Genomic DNA, 6,000 nt, shown 5'->3' with positions numbered 1-6,000 from the left:
TCTCCCAGTCCTCTCTCTCTCTCTCTCTCTCTCTCTCTCTCTCTCTCTCTCTCTCTGTGTGTGTGTGTGTGTGTGTGTGTGTGTGTGTGTGTCCACACCTGTGTGAAAAACTAATTTTGACGGGCTAGAGAATCATCCAGATCTTCGTCAAAAATCCCAGAGTGAGATGAACAAGCTGACAGTGAAGTTCACCTTGGTATTGTGAAATGCAAATGTAGGAACTTATGAAAGCACTTGTCTGGAGGAACGGGAGATGCGCAGCACAGGCTGGTCATCTCCAGGTATGCTGACTTCTCAGCACCTAAGACACTGATGGTTTGTTCTCAAGAGCAAATCTAGGATTAACAGATGGAAGCTGCTGTGTTCATTATGGTCATGATTACACAGATGCGTCTGTGGTATGTGTCATAGCTGCTGTGTGAGCATGTTACTACATTTCTATCTTTTTTTCTTTGGGTTTGTTTTTCAAGACAAGCTTTCTTTGGGTAGCTCTGGCTGTCCTGGAACACATTCTGTAGACTGGGCTGGCCTCAAACTCACAGAGATCTGCCCGTCTCTGCCTCCCTAGGGCTGGAATTAAAGACATGAGCAATTACTGCCTGGCTTGTTGTATTTCTAGTATACTTCTTCTTCTTCTTCTTTTTTTTTTTTTTGGTTTTTCGAGACAGGGTTTCCCTGTAGTTTCTAGAGCCTGTCCTGGAACTAGCTCTTGTAGACCAGGCTGACCTCGAACTCAAGAGATCCCCCTGCCTCTGCCTCCTGAGTGCTGGGATTAAAGGCGTGCGCCACCACCACCTGGCTTCTAGTATACTTCTATGAAATGTCAGATCATTTTGGTCTCAGTTACTGCTTTGTCTTACTATATGATCCTAGACAAATTTCTTAGCCTCAAAATAAGCCCTTTGGGGTCACTATGAGGTGAGTTGATAATATATATGGGTGGAAAAACGGACTGTGACCACTAGGTACTCGGGCTTCTGTGATGTTCTTAACTTTTGGATGGCTTAAGCCTACTGAACCTAGGAGGGAAATCTTAGAGCCCCGAGTTTCTGCTACCATGGAAAGGGCACTAGAGAGTATCAGAAAAGGGGAGAATCATGGCCCTCTTCTAGAAGCTTTCCTGCCTGAATTGAGGCAACCCTCACTGAGCAAATGAAAAAACCTGAGAGCAAAATGAACTGGGCCTTAAAAGAGACGTTAGAGACTGGCTGCTCCTATTCCCAGCCACGTTACCCACTCTGTCCACAAGAGATTCCCACAGTCTTCCTCTTTTTAGTTAGCATCAGGAAGTTGGGAGCTTGCATAAATCATACCTTATTTAGAGGGTCAAGTATTTAGGGATGGACAGTAGGACACACCCCCTGTCCTTATGTCCCATTGTGAGATCCACAACAGGTCACTTCACTGTCTGAGCAACAGCTGAGTGAGAATGGATGGAGATGATGTTATTCGCTCCACTCCCGAGACATTATAAAGCTTGAGTCCTGCTCAGTACAGGGGCACATACCCCTTGGATGCCCAGGTATACACTGTCATGAGCATTGTGGGAGTTGGTAGTGGTACAATCAGTAGATGTAGAGCAGAGTGTCCATGTTCTCAGCTCACAAACCTGTGTAGCAGCTGAAAGAGACCGGGGAGGGTGGTTCCCCCTGGGTTGTAGCCATGCATTTCATTTCAGGGTTTTTTTTAATTTTTGAAATTATAATTACAACATCCTTCATTTACTCCCTCTAACCACCCCCCCATATGCCCCTGCTGTCTACCCTTCAAATTCATGGCCTCTTTTTTCACTAATTGTTATACTGAGGTTCATGCATGTGTGTGTGTGTGTGTGTGTGTGTGTGTACTTATTCTTAAATGTAATCTATCCAGTCCTTATAATATTACTTGTATGTATGTTTTCAACGCTGACCATTCAGCACTGGACAACTGATTGGTATGCTCTTCCCTGGGAAAGACCACCTCCTCTCCTGCTCCCAGCTTTCTCAGATGCCTGTAGTTCTTTGGATAGCTGAGGCCTCCTGAGCTTTTCCCCATCTGCTCTGGCATGTCTTTTAGTGTTGTCCTTGTTCAGCTCACAAACACACCTTAGCAGGAGGCTTCCTGGAAGTAGTCTACTCACCTTTTTTTCTCTCAACCTACTCTTTTTGCTCATCCTTTATTCTGATTTCTCTTACTGAAACTTAATAGCTCAGGGATTATCCTTAATTACAACTCACTAGGCTTTCCTTTGATCTTTTTAATGATTATAATGCGACAGATGATCTTCTGCCTATATATTCTTCATACCTGAATAATTAACACATGAGACTACTAACTGCCTTGCCTCCTTATGCACTATAAATGTAACTTACGGGTCTTATACTCTGTCTTCAATAGTATGTAATCTTGTCTGGTGGTCCAGCCCAGAACATTTCATGCCAGGGTCTAAAAGCCTATAAAAGATGTCGAGCATCATCTGAGCTTCGTTCCGTTCCTCTTTCTTCTCCAAGCCTAGGTACTAACACACTAGGCTGAGACTGGATCACCCATGACCTGCTATCTTGCCTCAAAGTCACTCACAAAGCTGACTATTGTGAGTCACAGAATTGTCATTTTAAAATATTTGATTCTTAAAATATTTGCTGTTAGACCTTTGTTAAAAACAAAAATGAATGTTCTGAAATATTATTTGCTAGTGTTTATCATGTAGTGTACACTGCAATTATTGCATCTACTAGGAACATCTGGCATCACCCCACACTGCTGTAAGTTACCACAACTCACTGTCATGACATCAGCTCGGTGAAGCATACACTGTTATTATAGGCACTTGATTTTACTTCTAGAGATTGCTCCTAAGGAAACCTTCTTTGGTACATTTAAAATCTATGTATATAAAAATGTATCAAAGCATTGTTCAAATTAAATATATCCATATGTCAGAATATTATAGTCACCAAGCATAAAGGTTTTCTGTAATACCAAATAATGAGATGATAACATATTAAATGTAAAATGATGTATGTAAATTATCATATGCAACATCAATTTTATTGAAAACATGAATCCAATGGGAGACAGAAATAGCAGACATCCTAACAATGACTGAAATTGGGAGGAGTTGTTTGTTTGTTTGTTTGAACATGTCATCTAATCTTCTGTAAAAATTTTGCTTTCCAACTTATTATCAGACAAAGTAATATATTAAAAATGTATTTCACAGCTGGAGAGATGGCTCAGTGGTTAAAAGCACTGGCCACTCTTCCAGAGGTTCTGAGTTCAATGCCCAACAACCACATGATGGCTCACAAACCATCTGTAATGACATCTGGCACCCTCTGCTGGCTTGCAGGCATGCATGCAGACAGAACACTGTACACATAATAAATTTTTTAAATATACCAATATTTCACTGTAATAAAATGTCTTTAAATTGCAGTGAATGACCACTAGAGCCTAAGTCTTTTGTCTTGATGAGGCATATCACAGACTCTTTGACAGAGCCCATGAACTACACATTCATATTATTCCCAAAGACAGTAAGACTAAAATGTAACAAAGTTTATTCTAATTATATAAGAAATATCAAACTGAAAAAAAAAACTGTGTGTGGTTGATATTCCAACTTGAGAAGTGGGAATTTTTCTACCAAAGCACCATCTCCCAAGATTTCTCATCTAAGTGTTCACCTTTGATTGTTTCTTTCCAGCTGGACCCTCTGCCTCCCAAACATGATTGATTGACCCTGGTTCTATTTGAAGTCAGCCTGGCAGTTTGTTCTAATAGACTTCCCACTTCTTATCTTGTGAGTCTGGATAGAGTGGCAGCACCATGTAAGGTTGATGGTGGCACCCTAACTTAAACAGAGACCCTTGAAATGCCTTGCCCACTAAGTTTTGACTGCCAAAGAGCTTCAGGGAACTGCTGATTTTTGGAGAAAAGCTAGTTCTTTCTTTGGGAGGTGAGAAATGAGACTAGACACAAAACCTGTCAGCAAACTACAGATAACAATGACATCTTCCACATTAGCTAGTATTTTGTACATAATGTCACATGGCACCCCAAATCTTTGCTTGAAGGCCAGGTTCCACACCTACCTAGGGGACATGGAAGGCTGACCAAACCACAGAGGTTTCTACCAAACAGGGTTCGTAACTGACAGGTCTCACACAAGAATGAAAGGTGTGTTCAAGTGTGTGCATAAGTGTATGTAAACCTGGCATCTGGCTCTTTCTCACACCTTACTCCAAGAAGGGCAGCTGAGGGAAATGGTTCCCTCCAGGAATAAGATGTAGCTGTAATCGATGAGCCTGGGGCCTCTTACGGAAGTCAAGTACTAAAAACTTGGTGGTGCATGCTAGTGGGTACAGGAGTGACAGGGAGAGCTTTAGAAGGCCAACGCTGGAGCACTTTGAGCCACAAATTTATAAGTAGTCATACTGAATTGCAATTCAAAGTTGAAAATAAATGCTCATTGTCCTCCCTCCTAGGGATGAAATACAGAATAAGTGAATATATGAGGGAGAGGAGACAATTTCTCATGGAGAATCCAAATAGTGTGTGCAATACTGACCCCTGAAGGAGGGTCACACACTTCCCATCCTTAAGTGTAGACTTTTTGTGGTAGTTTCCTTACAAACAGTACATCACAGAAAATTAAAATAGTATGCTTTGAATAGGAAATGTCCCCCCACAAGCTTACATGTTAGAGCCTTAGTGAAGGAAATGAGAAATGATTCAATCATGAGTTCATTGCCAAATGGACCTGCTGGGGGGTGGTGGAGCCTTGTGGGAGGACACGGGCCACTGCAGCAATGCCTTTGAAGGGTATGTCTTGTTCCTGCACAGACTGCTTCCCCCACACCCTCTCCTTTCCCCTCTTTTTTTTCTGGCTGCCATAAGGTGAGCATCTTCCTCCTTCTACCACAAGACTTTGCCTCAACACAGTCCATAGCAATAAAACCAGCCCATCACAGGCTGAGATCTCCAAAACTGGGAGCCAAAATCATTTAAGATGATTTGATCGAGGTTTTTTTTTTTATTATTTTTTAACCCATAGAAATATAAGGTAGCTAATCGTGGGGTAGGGAAGATTTGCAGTCAGGAAATTTGAGCAAGCCCATTCTACTCAGGTAAGTAGATTAAGTCAATGCCCAAAATAGCCAGCCATGCCAAGTGTGCATCCTCATCCTCAATACATGAAGAGGAGCATGGCACCTCTGAGATCTGCCCCCATTAACCCAGCATTCCCATTTGAGCATGTAAGAAGCATTGTTTGGGACAATGGTCTATAACCTGTCACTTGTATTTTAAATAAACGCTCATTGGCCAGTAGCCAGGCAGGAAATATAGGTGGGGTGTCCAGGCAAAAAGTAGAGGCAGGGCAACAAGAATTCTGGGAAAAGGGAAGTTTCAGTCGGCAGTTGTCACTGAGGCACAGAGGAAGCCAAACACAGAGCAAGCAAGATGTGATTGTCTTGCCGACAAAGGTACCTAGCCACGTGGCTAACACAGACAAGTATTATGGGCTAATATAAGTTATAAGAGTTAATAAGAAGCCTGAGCTACTAGGCCAATCAGAGCATAATTAATGTAGACCTCTGTGTGATTTCCGTGGGACTTAGCAACTGCAAAAACCAGGCAGGACAGAAACCTCAGTCAACGGCTTAAAGCTTAAAAGCACATGCTAACAGTTTTGTAATTTACACATGTGTGTTTGTCTGTGTAACTATATGTTGTGTGTATGCTAGTATCCCTAGAAGCCAGAAGAGCGTGCTGGATTCCCTTGAATTACATGCACTTGTGAGCTACCTGGTGTGGGTGCTAGACACCAAACTCAAGTCCCTTGGAAGAGACCAGATCAACCCCTCCAAACTGCCAAAGGCCTCAAAAGCAAGTAAAGTTTGAGAAATGTCAGAGCCAGGAAGACAATAAGGATATATGACAGTTTAATGCAATGTGATATCATCATGAGATCCTGGAACACACAGAGAATAATAAAGTAAGAAATATAAATAA

The sequence above is a fragment of the Arvicola amphibius genome, chromosome 10, assembly GCF_903992535.2.
Source record: "Arvicola amphibius chromosome 10, mArvAmp1.2, whole genome shotgun sequence".
Classification (NCBI taxonomy): Eukaryota; Metazoa; Chordata; class Mammalia; order Rodentia; family Cricetidae; genus Arvicola; species Arvicola amphibius.
Note: the sequence above shows the minus strand (reverse complement) of the source record.